The 17,653-nt window shown below is 29.9% G+C and overlaps 1 protein-coding gene and 1 long non-coding RNA gene across 6 annotated transcripts in view; both read left to right on the top strand.

Annotated features, from left to right (window-relative positions):
- LOC100869407 (uncharacterized) overlaps positions 1-17,653 on the top strand; it is a 65,571-nt gene that overhangs the window by 20,805 nt on the left and 27,113 nt on the right. The window contains exon 1 of one of the 5 annotated variants that reach the window (XM_031919999.2): positions 8,165-8,300. The exons of 3 other annotated variants lie outside the window; for them this stretch is intronic. The gene's annotated coding sequence lies outside the window, so the exon portion shown is untranslated. Of the gene's footprint in view, positions 1-8,164; positions 8,543-17,653 lie in introns of those variants that run through there. One more of the 5 variants, XM_086913954.1, reaches the window with a different exon arrangement.
- LOC147656645 (uncharacterized) lies at positions 389-2,396 on the top strand. The gene is made up of 2 exons (XR_015294051.1): positions 389-1,198; positions 1,654-2,396. It is a non-coding gene; the product is annotated as an uncharacterized LOC147656645 (long non-coding RNA).

The raw sequence follows: 17,653 nt of genomic DNA, 5'->3' as shown, positions 1-17,653 counted from the left end.
TATTTCTCAATGTAATAAAAATTGACACAAAGAAAGCAAGATTTGAAACAGTATTTAGAAAGTAGGTATAAAGTCATTTTTTTAATAAATTTATCAATTCTAATTTAATAGTACTATGTACTATGTATATATAATAACAAAATGTCGAATTTTACTTGATAATTTCATTTATTTTATCAATTTATATATTAATATACAGTTTACGCAATCGCCATTAGATTGCAGCACTAAACACTATATCTTCGGAATTAGGCACGAAAGCGAAATATGACTTAACCTTATTCTATCACTAGACACGAGTGAAGTTGTTCGAAACTCGATGATTTTCTATCGAATATCGATATATCGATAGTTCCAATCGTTTTCTCTAAATGGCATTCTCTCGAACGTCATATAGTCCAATTTCGACGAATAGATTCGAACAAAAGGTTACCAATAATAACGATCGCGTGTTCAACGTGATCGACGCGGTCAGTGCTCGATTGCAGTTTCAATTTCTCGGCCAGCGCGCAAACATAAAGCTTCCATAGTGGTACATACACACGATCGAACCTATGATGTTCAATTTGACGAACACGGCCGCGAGAAATCTCTCTTTGAGAATCATGAGAAACTGTGCTAGATATTGTTTAGCCAACAGTCGAGAAACTTATCGATTAGTCGGTGGCACACGCACATGACGTGTATACGGTGCGATTTCAAGTGTTAGTGGGTGGCCCCGCACGCCCTTCCTTCCGTTTGACTCCTGTGCATCCCTTTCGTTGGGTCGTATGCGTACCAAGCACAAAACCCATCCAGACGGCAGATAACGAGTTTTCTTCCACGAAAAGAGTTTCCAATAACGATCTCTCAGTTGAAAAGTTAACGGACCGCCTATTTTACTTCTTCTACAAACGAAACTGGAACATTTTTCGGCCTATTCCTACCGAACTCTTCATTAACGTATCGAGAGTAAATGCCTTCTACCTTTTTTTCTCGATCGATCCAGATTGATTTGAAGATAAGTACATAATGCGAGAATAAGTAATATTCGAGTAAAGTATATACAGAATGTTTGAAGTAGGGAAAAGATTTAAGGTTGAAGCTTATTTTAAAATTGTGGGTAATTTAATTTTGCACTAGATGAAGCAAGAAAGAGAGAAAGAAAAACAGAGTATGGCGGAGATGAAACTCTATTACTAACCTAAAAATATATGTTGTACGTAAAAAAGTAAAGTTAAGATACTATTATAAAAATAATTTGATATAATTATAATGTATAATTATGTTTCTATCTATAGAATAGAAATTAATATTAATATTATTAAAAGAGTTTACATATTTTTAATCATTGTAAGAATAAAATCTTATTCAATTTGATTTGCTGGTAATTATAATTAATGAATATTTTTAAATTCCAAATTTTATTTTAGTCTCGAAAATTATCTTTTAAATTTTCTTTCCATTTTTCTTACTTCTTTTTTCATCGTGTATGCAGATAAAAGTTATTCAATAACAATATGTTATGAAATAATTATCTTATTTAAAAATTATATCTTAACGAAAATTTAATTATCAATCTACAATTGGAAATGTAAGCTTAATTTATGTTATCCAGTTTTGGCAATGATTCTTTAGTTTACGATTTTACTTCAATTCTTGTGTCTTTTTTAGGTTATGTAAAAATCAGAGTTGACAAGTCGTGGGAAGAAGCCACGTTACTCGTTGAAGATCAAAAAAAAAAAAAAAAAAAGAAAAGAAAAGAAGAATAACGCATATGGCATGCAGCTTGCTAGATGTTTCTTCTATTTGTCTCAACAAAGAATTGAAAACGAAATGATAAATAGAGCTAAGAAAATCGATAGATATGGAACGAAAATAAATCGTTGTCGATAAAATTTACGGAAACTAGGATAGATTTCGCACCTTTAAATTGCAAATTTTCTCGTTTCTGGATGAAATAGACGTTTGAAACTCACTTAGTCTAGTACTTCTATGGAAATGGATTATGTATTAAGGTCGATATCATAAATCGGGGTAACTGGTTTCCGGGACACGTTGACTTTGCGAATTTGTTAATATTACCAATTAGGAATTAACCTAAATGATTCTTGGATAGAGAAATTGGGGAAAACGATCGTCAAATGATTCTGGCTTAAAGCAGTGGCTCTCAAATGAATTGCGATCTAAAAGAAATCACAAATTGCTAGTATCGTTTTTAGTTACTAGTATTTTTAATAAATTTAGTTACTATATTTTTTAATAACTTAGTAAATTTTAGTTACTTATTTTAATATATTTATATCTGAATAATATATAAATATATGATAATAATTATAAGAAATCAAAGGTTTTTGCACATTTAATTCAAAAATTAAATTTGTAACGTGCAATAAAATGTTCCTCTTTTTATTTAATTTTGTAAGAATTCTGTTTTTAATTTTTCTTATCTTATATAGAGGAAAGATTGCAATTTATACTATCTCAGATATTGTGAAAATCGCAATTTAAAAAAGCTTGAAAACATTAATGGACAGAGAGAGGATATTTGTGTGTTATTTAGCACTTTGTTCTCTATATTTTGATCAATTTAAAAGTTAGATAAAACATTAATCTTTTCTTAACTTAGTAATTAATTTAAAAAGTTAGATAAGCATTAATTACTAGGTAATTTAGATTGGATAATGATATTCAAGATTAATTAGTATTGCCACTAAGCTATTTTTAATACTGATAAGAATTATCAAAAAAGTTAATTTTACTCCATGAATGTCTTATTATTCAAATATACCTCTCAATACTAATGCAACTCTTGCTCAATAGTTATAATTTTAATTTCAAATTTTTTTAAACAATATTATTCTAAAATATTCCTTTTATAGTTTGAAAAAGAATGGATAATTTTAAAGAATTTTATGAATATATACCTATAAACATAATATTCAATTTTTAAACAATGCATTTAAAAATACAGATAATTTATTTAAATAAACACATAATTCTTTAATATGAACCATTCAAACTTTTCATTTTTATCAGGATTGTTCACAATCTGTTTCCTTATTTTTTCTTTTTTTTGACTAAATCCTTCTTTTCAATTTTCTCAAAATCGAAGCACAGTTTAATTGATATCGTTTTTAATATACATTCGCGAATTTTTCTTCATCTTTTACTTTATCGATGATGGACAAAAATACGACTGATATCTTTTTCACACGATTAACTGGTGCAATTAAAATCAATCGAGTCTTAACTTATAGTATATATTCGTTGACATATAGTATAAAAGTAAATATTTGAGAAATTTCATTTTTGTTTCATCCGAAATAAACGAGGATATGAAAAATGACCACGCACTTCAGGGAATTGAGAGCTCATGTGGTACCGGTTCGTTTTATGGAATTGAAACGCTTCCTCATGCTGTCTTTTCGCCATGTAGCTCAACATATATTTGAAAATATATATATATATTTTCTTGGTAGAAAATGTTTATTTAATCCTTTGGGGCACACGTTTCCAGAACACTGATTCTCATATTGGATATGTCATACTTATAGACATATAAGGAAAATTTACTTTGTGTATATCATTTTCTGATAAAATTATTTTCCTTAACGTATGAAACAGGTGATTAATTTTAATATTTATTTTTATATTTATTAAGATAATATAATGCTGCATTAAAGAATATTACTTATTAAATAATTTTAAAATAATTTTATTAATAGATTAAATACGTTTATTCAAATTATATTATCATACAGATTTCATAATATATATATATATATTTTATTTTAGATAACTTGTAAGGATTGCTAAATTGAAAAATGAATAAGATCTGCAAGTGCCTTCCTATTTTTCATTCATAATAATTTAAATCGGAAAAAGAATGAAAAAAAAAATCAGTATCATTATTATATAATAATGAAGATGAATTTTACTGGAAGATACGTGATTCTCGTTTCACCTGCCATTATACAAGTTCAAGAACATGAACGTAGAGAAGGAAAAGTAAATGCATGATTAATGAAAACGATAATTCCATTACGTAAACGTCACTGTCTTGTCTTCCATCATCGACGAACATTCGGGGAACGTCAATAACGTCGCATTATTGAAACCGCGACGCGGTTTCGATTATCTGTCGTCTCGCGTGTACCATAATGTTTCACATTCTCGTGAATTCTCGCCGAGAAAACACGGCTAGGCACGGTGTTTAAATGAAAATGAGAAGGCTATTTTCGGTGCGTTTTGCTTGCGCGCCATGTCCATCCTCGCCGGTTTCGTGTTTTGTTCTTTCCATTTCCTGTGCGCGATTTAACCGAATTGTATGTTGCATACGTTACTCTCCATTTCGAGCGACCATTCTTCGCGAACAAGAGATATCCAGTGTCTATGATACGTTGTATATGGACTGCATTATAGCGTTTAGAATACTCCACGTGAATTCTGGAATCTATAAGTAGAGTGCATACAGGGTGTCCCTAAGATGAAAAGATTGTGCCTGTAGATTTGAGAGGTAATTTTGAACAAAAAAAAAAAAAAAAGGAAAAATGTTTTATTTCCGTTATATGATTGTTCATTTAAAATTGTGTTTTACTTTTATTTACAATCACGACTATTTATATAAAGAATTTAAATAATAAGATTTTTCATAATGATATTCTAAATATGTTAGTGAAATTTATCTGGTTTTATCTGGAACACATGTGTATACGTATACGTATATATGCAGAGGGATCATACTGAAGTATTCTGCAAAAATACGCGTGTACCTCTTGGCCACAGAGTTTATTAAAAAATAGTAGTCGTTATGCTAATATTCTCGTGTGTTCTCGTACCTTTGTAATATCCATGAGTGGTGGAGTATTTTTAGGTTTACAGCTGGTACGACTGGTAGCCGTCTTCGTCAATTAGAAATAACAAACATTTTTCATCCAATTATATGGAATTTTTTTTTTCTTTCTTTAAATAATGGAAACGTTCATTATGAAAATAATTTAAGGCTATTTTTAAGGAAAAAGTTAAGAAAAAATGAATAATTCTACAGAATCGATATTAGGTTGATTCCATAACAATTATTTATCGATACGATAATTTTTATTTAGAAATTCTATCGAAATAAGTTGAAGATAAAATTCCATATAATAAAAAATAAGCTTCCGTTGTCAATTATTAATTTCTTTGTTTTAAAGTTACATTAACGACATCAAGATTTCGTATTATTAATTCTAGCCTACTTCTGTCACAAAAACTCGATAGACATTGTCTAGAATTTTCCAAGAAGTTTCGTCTTCAGCTTTGCTGAAAAGCTGGAAACTCCCGACTCTTATACTTGTTGCATAAGCTGTCTCATTCCTCTTCTCGATTACTTCTTCTGAATTATTCCTCGGCGAAGATTTTAATTTCCACTTATTATTCGAAGATAAACTTCACGATAAATGATTAAATTGAATCCAAGTTGAAATAAATTTTTTCAAAAGAATCGTGTGTTATCTCGGCAAAAAATCTTCGTATCGACACTTCAACATTTTAATTAGAAAAATTTATTGACGTGCTAATATCGTGATTGATATGTCGATTCTTGGAAAAAAAAATAATAAGCAACGAAGAATAAAAACGAATAATAATCGAGAATATTGAAGATAAATCTACGACAAATCATTAATTGCGAGTTTTTAATGATTGATAATATAAGGAAAATTTTATATGTAAAAATAAATAGAAAAAATTTTTCATTCGAATTCTAATAATCAATATTTCAATATTTTTTTAAATAAAAATGAATTTTAGTTAATTTTCGCTTGAGTAAGAAAAAGTTATAGTCAATAAATAATTTCTACGTACAAAAGTAAAAATATATAAAATAGAATTTTTTGTTCGAGTCGCTTTTTTTTTCTAGAAAAATAAAATTAAACATCTATTAAATATCTATCTATGAAAAAATAATCATCGAATTTTTCAAATTCAATTTCCTCGATAACGTGTTTCTAGATGAAAAAATTTTATTTTATATTTTCCATTTATTTATTTCGCATATAGAATAACCCTTTTTTCAATTATGTCTTCGTATTCAGTCAAAAATGAATCAAAATTCACTTGAAAAATTTCCAAATTCAATTTCGTCAAGAAAAAGACTTCAGATAGATAATTAATTATTTTTCCATATTTTTAATATAGAATTATCATTTCTTTATCACAATTAACTAAGCATCCAGTATATTGCAAGTCCTCCATCGAAAATGAGAAACGAACGAGTGTCCTCATTGACCATTTTCTTGAGCTATCTTACTTTGATCGTTCTTAACGACGCATAATTAAAAGGAGCGAAATCGTTCCTCGAATCGCGTTTGAAACGTGATGAAACGGGTTAAACTTTGCCGAGTTTCGAAGAAAGCGTTTAATTAATCACGATGACCGTATGTACCGTGGCCGTTCGAGTTTCGTTTTATCGGTCTTGCATAACGCATTACGTGCTGTAACGAACACGTAACGAAACGTATTCGAACAGGTTCTCTTCCCCTTAATACCTTTGAGTCTTCGAGATTCTTGCTTGAAGAAAATTCATAAGAAAAGAAAACGAATCGAACAGATTTGTAGATCTAATTGTAAATTTAATATAAAACATTATGAGGATTTTCTGTTGTATTTTCAATTGATTTATTTAATTATATTTTTATATTTCTGTATATTTTTGATATTATATTTTATTGAAATTTTTCAGATTTTTTTTATTTTGTAAAAATATATTAGATTTGTTTAAAAAATATATATACAATTGTCGTATAAGTGAAACAGTTTTATTAATAAGTATTTAGCAAATTATGATATTATTATCTATTAACAATGAATGCAATATACATTATTTGAAATTTCAAGCAAGCATATATTTGTAAGAAAGGAAAATTAATATTCTAAGTTTTTCAAAGGAATTGTTAAAATAATATTATTATGCAGTGATAATATTATTGGTAATATTGTTGTATCAAATATTTTTGCCTGACTTCAAATATGATAACAATTGGCAAAATTATTAAATTATTGGCATTGATATTTTTGTTAACGTAGTATTTTTGAAAATTGAAAAGATAATCATAAAAAATTTTCACTTTAAAATCAAAGTTAGTCATGCAATATCTATGTAATAAACTGTTGAATTGTCCCTTTCCATCACTTTCCATTATTGTCTTGAATTCAATAAAATAACAAAAGTAAACTGGACAACGAAAGTAAATTCATTGGCCTGAACAGTTTCTTTTTCTTTGTCTTTTCACTGTTTTTACTTAAAATAGATCACATTGGCAATGTGTTACATTTTCTTATTTGTATAGAAAGAACTAAATTAAAAGAGAGAATGATAAAATTTGTGTTTTCTATCTTTGTGTAACTTCATAATAAAATCGTGATTCAGAATTATTTCAGGTTTCTAGTTTTAGCTCTTATAGTATATAGAAACAACTATAAAACCGTTTTAAACCGGAACAGAACGGACGTAGAACTGCTATAGAATTGATATAATAACAGTCTAAGGAACCGTAACTTGAACCGATATAGGCTTTCATCCGTAACAGTTTTTGCATCATTTAGATTCCTCATAACTGTTTCAATCAGAAACTTTCAATAATATTATTTATTAATCCTTAATTATAACAAAAATTTTCTTTTTAACAATAATTAAAAAGAAAGACAATAATGGTTGCACTCTGACAAGATTTTTGACTTACCAATTAACGAATCTATAATAAATGATATATAATAATTCTTTGTAACTGAAACTGTACTTTTAAACAGATAATACTTACGGGATGATTTATATATTTCAAATTATCGAAATTAATAAAAAGAAAAATTCTAAAGACTGTTTCGAGATATCGAGATAAAATACATAATATTTTTTCGTTATTCAGTTAATCGCCATTTCGAAATCGTTCTATTTTCGAAGTGTAGTTTGAATATTATCGGAAAATGGAAAATAGAAAAGCTGCTTAGGTTCGATGCAAATGACTTTTATTATTGCAATAACGGTTATATGATTCGATAAATGTACTGTATTTCTAAGGTTAACTGCACACAAATAACAATATCATTATAGATATTTACAACGACAATTCGGCACTATTCGGTATTTTCCGTATTACATCGTACGATTCCATTACGGAAATTGCCGAAAGATGCCGAAATATTACGAAGCTACAATAGTGCTGCGTCATTCGTGTTCATCTAGCTTTAGTAATTTTATAATATTGAAAGTGGTATAAAGTGATATTTCAACGTTATGTGAATTCAAATTAATATCTACATTATAACATATTTCAACATTTGTAAGTCGTTCTATGTTTCTAATAACATAACACATATAATTCGATCGTACAATTCGCTGAAAATCGTTATAAAAATCGTTACGAAAAATGCCGAATTGTCTTTGCGAATTCGCAATAGTACTGCGTCATTCGTGTTCATCTAGCTTTAATAATTTTATAATATTGAAAGTGGATAAAGTGATGTTTTAACGTTATTTTGTGATTTTAAATTAATATCTACATCGCAACATATTTCAACATTTGTAAGTCGCTTTAATTTTTATATTTTTATTTTTTACTTTAATAATATAATACGATGATCGTGTTACGAAAAGATGCTGAATTATCCTTGCGAATTCAATTGTATCGCGTCGTTTATGTAAATCTAACCTCAATCGAGAAACAGTGTGATCATGATATTAGAAGAAAGTACGGAACTAGACCATCAAAGATGAGCATCATGACAGGTTGTTTCGGGCATCCATTTTTGCTCAATCGCGTTTATTTCTCTTCGTTTCACGATCAACGATTTCTTTTCCCCTCTACCCGTCTTTTTGTTCCTTCTTTCCTGGTCATTTTTCGAGACTATGCCACGACCCAATTCTTCATCGACGCCCGTTTTTGATCGCGATTTTCCCTCCATGTATTTTCCGTTCTTGGTCAGGAGAATACGAATGCTCCCGACATCGATTCACGAAAGCAACCATCGCTTCGATTTGTTCTACGTTCGTTCGTATTCTTCCTTTCTTTCCTTTTCCTGACTTTTTTTTTTCTTTCTGCTTTTGGGACAAAGACCACGCCGGGCTAATGTATAGTTTAAAGTATATATAGATATACTTATATATATATATATATAAGATACATATATATAGATATATATATACGTATATATAGATATATAGATACTATAGTATAGTATGTGTGTGTATATATATATGCTCGTTTCACAAATAATTTCCGTAATTAAATCATGATAGATAATTAATCAGATATGATTTTCAATGAGAAGAATAAAGATGTAATTAGCCAATGAAATTGAGAAATAGATATAAAATTGTAATAGAAAAATAGAATTTAATTTAGTAGTTTTTTTTTGAGTGTTATCGTTCATCATTAAAAATGCATTTCATAATGGCATAAATTTTCTAGTTTTATTTTTATATTTATAACTAATTATGTTATTATATTAATTTATACTTTTATTACATTTATATTATTTTTATTATATTAATTTATATTTTTTTATTATATTTCTTTCTTTTTCTTTTCTTATTATATTAGATCAAAAAATTTAAAAATTTAATCTATGAGTTCTGAATCACTTTTAAGGAGTTCTCTTTGCATTGCATGTTGCACGAATGATGATGACTACCGTTAATAGCGACATTGTAAGACTTTACGTAGGCTGCACTCTTCTAGTATTCGCTACTGATGCATTGTTTGTTTGCGGACTTGACACAATCATGTTGGAATTTTTGTTACAAACAACAGTTCTTTTATGTGGCATTCAGCTTTGCATATCATAATCTTAACAAAAAAAAAAAAAAAAATTCTATTAAACATATTTTTCCAAATTCTCGTTTAATTTTTTTAATACAGATATCTTCAAAATATATAAAGGATTCATATTTCTATAATCTAAAAATATATATATTTATTAATTTTTACTTGATTTTTAGAACATTTTATAATTATATTATGTTTATTAATATATTAGATAGTTATTATAACATATTTCAAAATCAATTTTCATTTGCATATTATAATTGGATTTTTCAAAAGTGATTCCCACATCTTTGACTCGGTGATTAATAACGGTTATTATTATTATTTTAAAACAACCGCCAGTATTTTCCAATCGATTCGAACGATTCATTGATATCCTATTATGAGCTACATTTTCCCATTAAGAGAAAATCGTGAAATGGAACACAGAGAGAAAAACGATAAATGGTTTTAATTAATCGGTGGGAAAGTGGGTCGGTCGAATGTTGATGAGCTTCTTCATAGATGGTTTAACCACCATTCTCGTTTCGATGAAACCATACGATTCGGCGTACGAACAAATGGAACGATGTCTCGGCTCGTGTGGTAACAAGATAATCAAGCTCGATCGTTAAGGGACATTTTACTTGGATGAATAGGTTTCACTCGATTGCTTTGCTTAACTTGACTCATTAATTATGCGTATCGTGGTACTTGAAGCTGCGTTGAAATTGGGCGATAGGGTTCTTTTTTTAAAACGTTCGCGCCACAGATACTTGAACATATTTAAGACAGTCTAGAGTGTCGTTAGAATGAATTCTTCTCTTCTCTGGTATATCTATTCTTCTCGTCGCAAACGAGAAATCATTTAGTAAATCCGCTTAAGTGTCATTAATGTCGTGTGACAAGAAATTTTTCTTTGAGTCCAAAGAGTGAACGATATTCTAGATGAAGATAATAAAAAAAAATGAAAAAAGTACAAGAGTGTATAATGTGTTATTTGTTTTTCATAATTCATTAGATTAGGTTTATGTAATACCTTTGTGTATGCAATTTATCGTATCGTTTATCGTAATCTATACTTGCGTTTTTCAATTGTTTTGTATATGAATTTTTTTATTGGATTATATAAAGTTTTTTTTGTCTTTTAAGAGTTAAAAAATCTTTTCATATATTATTAAAGTTCAATGATATAATTTAATTCATTTATTTTAATAAGAATGGCATAGAGAAAATAAGGAAAAAATAATATAGGTAGTTTTTAATGCAATTGTAAATAAAAATTAGCAACAAAGAAAAAACTTGATAAATTAGTTTTTTAATATATTTGTAGCAAGCTGGTCTTGTTGAAGTTATCTTGAAACCTATCAAGTTTTTCACTTTTTCAATTTTTATGCATAAAAGAAAAACAACATGAAAAAATCTATTAAATTTTTTTCTTATAATTTGCAATTATTAGAATACCGTTTCAATATACACGATATTTATACACAGGCAGCTTTTAGAATCGCAAAAAAACTCGTTTCTGATGTCATTAAAAAAAAAAAAAAAAAAAAAAAGAAAAAAATAGAAGAAAAATCAATTTTAACTTCTGATTTACACTAGTTTGAAAAACTAGAACATTTCGAGGCATACGCTTTGTTAAAAAAATCTGAAACTTTTTTTTTTTCGTTGTTCTCGACCGTATATGAAGTTTCCACGATGCGAACGTTAATTATAGACTCGTAATCATCCAACGATACATTGAAGAATAAATGTTGATACGTTACTTATTTTTCAACCGATCGATTGACTGATGCCATTTATAAAACGTTTTAAAAAAAGAAAAAAAAGGAATGACTAATTCGATTTAGAAATTAATTGGTCTTATGATGGCGACATTGACTTCAAAATACCAAGGATGTACACGAGGCTCGTTTGGATGGTATAAATTATATTGCAATTGCTGCTGTGACATTTATCACACCGATAATTACGTGAAATTGCAGAATAAATGCGTGTAGTTTTGCGTTACGAAATACGTAGAATTTTGTCTCGAGATAGATGATAGAATTATCTTTATTATTGGACGAATTGAATATACATTGGAGAATTTTATAATTCCATCTTCGATTTTTAATAGCGAATGAAAATTATTTTTTAGAATATTATTTTTATTTTATTTTTTTTTACTTTTGTATTTTTTAGAATATTACTCAATTATTATTTTTTATTCATTTTGAAATGAAATCTTATGAAATTTTTTCCAATAATTTGTTTTACATTTTTGATAGAGATAAGCATCGCGCGCTTGAACATTTTTCATTTTTTTATTTTTTAAATTTTCATTTGAATCAATTCGAGCATTGAAATAATTCATTTTTATCAATTTTCATTTTAAATAATATTTTTTACTATATAAATATAATTTCAAATGAAAGAAATTTAAAATTAGATTAAAGAAAATTATTAATTTGCTTATTTACAATTTACTTGTATTGCGAATGATTGAGTAACGAGGTATATAATAAATTCTGATCACTTTTGATCTATTAAATATTAATTATGTTAAAACATATTAAGAAAGATGAATTTTTTCGATAAAATTATACCTGAATTATTCATTTTGTCAATTTTTTCCAAAAAAACGACTTACATTAAAATCATAATAATTAATCAAAGTATATCTATAAATATTCATTAAAAGTGAATCCAATCTTCTAACTGTGTTAAATGTATAAATATTTACATAAATTAATATATTTCCATTTTTTATTTATAACGTGAAATCGAAAAAATCTCGTTTCAGATTCAAGCATTAGCATACAGTAATAAAAAAAAAAAAAACCGTTACATAACGATTGAATTATAGATGGCGCGAGGATCATCTAGTTTTGTGGCAAATTATCATTTGAACCGGTAGATGTCTATCCTTTTCTCTTTCTCGTTATTCCCGATTGCTAATAATCTTCACCTTCGCAAGGTTACGGTATACATTATCAGTCTGGTTAATAAATTTCTATTTCTCGACGGCACGCGACATATATCTCATTCTCGAATAAATATCGAATATATCGTCGTTAAATTCTCACATTTCCTTTTTTATTTTCTTCTTTCCTGTTCCTCGGCCAACGAATTATTTCCATGCTATTCGCAAATGATATTTCGCGGTTTTACGCACGGAAACAAAGGCTTTCTAGTTCGATAGAGGCGATTACCTCCCACGTGTTCCGACTATTACGACCGTATTTTAAAGTTAGATTGATATCTTTTAGGGATTGATAGGCTATATCCGTTCTTATCTTTCTATTGAAATCACTCGATGCTATACAGGGTGTCCTTATTTTGTTCCTGCAAATTAATTGTATCTATATGTTGTTACACGTAATAAAAGTAAGTATCATATAAATATAGGAGATCTAATTTATTATTTTTTTAAAAAAAAATTGGTAGATTATATTTGATTTCATTGAAGTCATCTACTGTACGATGTCCCTATTTTTTTTTTTTTTCGCAAGAAGGATCAAAAAGTTTCTTTAAAAAATTATATACTCGATTCTCGCACAATTTAAGAAATAAAATAATTGCAAAAAGTAAGGACACCCTATACATTTCGCGAATCCTCTCGGTCGGTTAAACGTTCGTCCGTGGCCCACAGGCGTGTTCTCGTTTTCGATACTTTTGTATTCTCTATTGAAAAAAAAGTAAGTGGAAGAAAGTAGATCGCTCGCTACCTTATACTCGATACACGATATTTAACGATGACGAACACGTTAATCCGAAAGTTCTTTCGCGTCGTTTGTACAGATGAGGTGTTATTACGATATATATATATCGAGTTTCTTCTTCTTCTTCTTCTTCTTCTTCTTCTTCATACGCGAACGATATACCGGAATAACTTGCAAGAGCACGTACAGTGAGTGGTGCATCGATAACAATCGATAGAATAACGGGTTTTTGTAATTTCGTTGAGGGCCCATTAGGAGAAAGTTTTATTGATTGTTCACGCGACGGTCACGTGGTTTCACCACGTTATCAAGAACAAATTCGCGTGGCAACCTTCCCTCGCAGACACCGCTCTTCGATATCGCATTCCAGAAGCCGACGATAATTCAACCGCTCGCAACTGTTTCTGTCATCGTTATTGCCACTGGGCTGTCGTTGTTATATACAATCGCGCAATGGAACACCGTACGCCTGTAATTTACGTCTAGTAACGCCTAAGGAAACGAGATAGTGCAAATAATAAATATTTTATCTTAACAACGATGAAAGATTTTCTATGAATTTTATAATTTTCCCAGCGTTATTATCTTTCGATCGAATAGATCGAGGAATCGTAGAATTTCTTCTCGATTAATTTAATACTCGAGTAATTAATTTTCGCCAAGAATATCGTGGACCTTTTTTTTTTTTTTTTTAGTAATTAAAAATATAAAAAATCAAAATCTTTGGATTTCTAAATAATTTTCTAATTATTTCTCAAGAAGTTGTTATCGTGGCATCGATTGTGAATACGATTCCCGACAATCGCGAACAAACCGTGAATTATTCGAACGTTTACGATTCATCGAAAACGGACAAACAGTTTCGGTAAATTATCGATCGTTCCAGCTAACCGAGGTGGTCGTGAAAATTGAATATACCAGTTTAAACGCTTAAAGGTGAACCTGTTTATATCTGTTATATATTCACCGTGCAAAGTCTATCCAACAGTACTTATTTCCAGCCGCTGGTATGCGTATTCACAGTGTGTGCGTATTCCTCTCCCAAAGACGCTCGATGAAATTTCCATTTTAATAGCGTTGCACGACCACATAGCGTTCGCCACATAGAAACAAGAAGAGCGCTCTTTTTTCTCTTCCTCCCGAATAAGATTCCCGAATTCGATGAGACTGTAATAGTTGAAAAGGGAGAGTATAAGGAATAAAGGAGAATCACTATTATTTTTCCAAGCTTTATTTCGCGGAGAGAAAAGAAGAGAAAATAAGAATTGAAAATACGCGGATATAGGGAATATGGAGGGATATATATAAGATTTCTTGGATAAAACGGCGTAGTAATCTTTGATTTCTTGTTACATAAGTATCTAAAAGATGGATGCATACACATTGTACTATTTATAGGTTTATATTTATTACGTTATTATCCCTTTGTTAGATCGTTGATTGAGTAGATATTATTACTTGCAGACAAGCGATAGATAATTATTTATCACTTATCTTTGCCATTAATGTCTCCGCAGAGAATGATAGTGTCTATCTAAAAAGTTTCGTACTTAAGTTATTAATTTATTAGAAATCCAAGCTAATTTTCGATCTAATAACAGTTGGAAGAAGGAAATCCAACTGTTAATACTTCGACAAAGCACATGGAACACGTTTCTTCTTATTACCTCGAGATTTTAAAGCGAAAGAATATTATCCATACGCGAACGAAGGGGACGGATAAATCGATCTTTTTACCCTTGATTAGAATGTCACCGACCGCTTTGGCACCCGTCCCAAAGTCACCGGTTGATTTCTATCGCTTTCGCATTGCGACTGGGCCGGTTCACGGTAATTTAGACGCGTACACTTTGTCAATTTTAGTATCCGCCCGACTGCCAAATGCCTTCGAAGAATGAAACCTTTGGCAGCGGGTTCGGATTTTTCAACGTTTAACTCATTGCATTTTTCAGAAGCGGATTCGAGGCGGGGATCGAAAGGCGGTGCGTTAATCGATCTATATATCGTGGTAAATGTTGCGTTTATCACTTAGACGAGATAGCTTTTGTTGAACCCCATATCTTCTAAGAATTGTAACGCTGTAGTTAATCTCCTTCCTTGTAGGAAGGAGTACTAATTGACACGTACTTGTCGCCGAAAGTTTTCGAAATAAAACTTGCTTAGTGAAAATATTTTATAAATAAAATTATTAAAAAATATATGTATATTGTAGACACAAGTTTCGAAAGTATTAAATTGTAATTAAAGTGTCGAGATGTCTTGTAATGTTTAAAATGTTATAAAGAAGTGTTTGTATAGCTCCATTAAAAAAGAAAAAAAAAGAGAAATTAATAGATCTTTGAAATAGATGAGTAGAAATAAATATATTTATTTTTTCGAGTGATGCAAAATTTTGATCAGATATAAAAGATATATCGAGTGAATTTCAACGAAATAAGCATTTCGTATTATAATATAATTACATTGTTGTATAAATTGCTTGCGATTTATATATACTCACACCAGTTAAATATAAGATTTCTATCTTTATATTGGAATTTCTGCCACTTATTTTCGAATCCGTGTACAAATAGAACATTTATAATCATGACTTAAGCGTGATATCATTTTCGAATAATATTTTTTTACGATACAATTTTTACGATAAACTCTTTTAAAATAGGTGAAATACAACCTCTCTTCTTAATATTTCGTCTCAAACCCCTAATTTCAAGATTTCACTCCCATCTTCTACCATCTTAACCATCTAATCTTATTCGCACGAGACATTATTTTCAAAAAAACAGATTGACTCTCGAAAGAGAGTCAAGTCGAGAGTAGGATGAAATATCATTTCTTATCAACAAAGGGAGGGCAGGCTCGCTATTCTCCTGATTAACATCGAGGAATTGGCGAGTTTTCCTTCTGCCACGATTCGCAATTCCTCCCCCGCCGCGCCCTCACTTTGCGTATTGTTACGTATTCATAAGCAACGTTACGTAAGCGGTGTTCGAAGGGGAACTAGAATTTCGCCCGGAAGCCATCGGCCGTGGCGAAACGATGCGCTTGGAATCGCGCGCGCGTTGCAATTCCACCCAACCGGAAGGGTTATATGCGACTTGGACTTTCCAGAAGTGGTTTAATTAACTACTCTCTGTAGGGAAATTTCGTTTTAATGGGGTTGAACGAGACGATAAGGAATTCTCTCGATTTGGCGCGTGAAAGTGAGCGCAAAAAAAAAAAAAAAAAAAGGACAGGATTTGCTATTTTTAGGGTTTGAGGTTGAGCTTGTGGATAAAAGTTAATTACAAATCGATAATGTAAGAGGTAACCGCAACCTGGTACTGGAAATAATCGAATCGTGAACCTTGGAATAAGGCTCGTTATTGTACTATATCGTGAAAAATCTAGTATTTCTAATTACTGTGACGTGATAAAAAGATATCATTACATATTTTTTTACACACAACAATTTTCTTTTTGCAATTTGATAGATCGAATCAAAAACCAATAACCTAATTTAGATGTATCTATCGTATCGTATCGTATTTCGTTTCAGAAATAGAAAGTATTTTAACTTAAAAATAAAAAATTCGAATCCATCCTTTCAATATTATAATTTATTATAATTTATTCGCAAGTAATTTACAATCTTCAAAAAAAGAAACGTACTTTTTCGAGTCAAGAACCATTATTAAATTTCTATAAAACAAAAAGTAAGGAAAAAGAAAGTTTAAAATTTCCTCAAATGTAATAATTTTTTAAATCCACGTGTATCTAGTCGTTTCCAAACACATGTTTCCAAAATTTCACAAATGAATTCACAAAAAAAAAGGAACGAAGAATAGGCGAAAAGATCGGTCCATTCCATTTGTCGCGAATCGTAAGTGTCGTGAGAAAGCGTAACGATTCGTATTGATCGTGCGAACGCCGTGAACAACAGCGTCTCACACGATCAATTGTTGCGTTACATTAATAACGCATAGACGGCAACGGGTGTACCTTAAGCGATGGTAATTATTGTTCGTTCTCCGGCGAGCGCATCGGCCTGTTGTGCGCCGAACAATAAGGCACGTGACCGTCGTTACCGATAATTAACATGGTGGTTGCTCGTCGATAACCACCGATAACGTGGCAAGAAAAACACTTACCTGAGCTCGCGATTTCGTAAATTATCGTTGTTGAAATTAAATTTAAATTATA

Source organism: Apis florea, unplaced genomic scaffold, assembly GCF_048593485.1.
Source record: "Apis florea isolate Af1SG1 unplaced genomic scaffold, ASM4859348v1 contig_3517_pilon, whole genome shotgun sequence".
In the NCBI taxonomy this organism is placed as follows: domain Eukaryota; kingdom Metazoa; phylum Arthropoda; class Insecta; order Hymenoptera; family Apidae; genus Apis; species Apis florea.
This window is presented reverse-complemented; position numbering and strand designations above follow the sequence as displayed.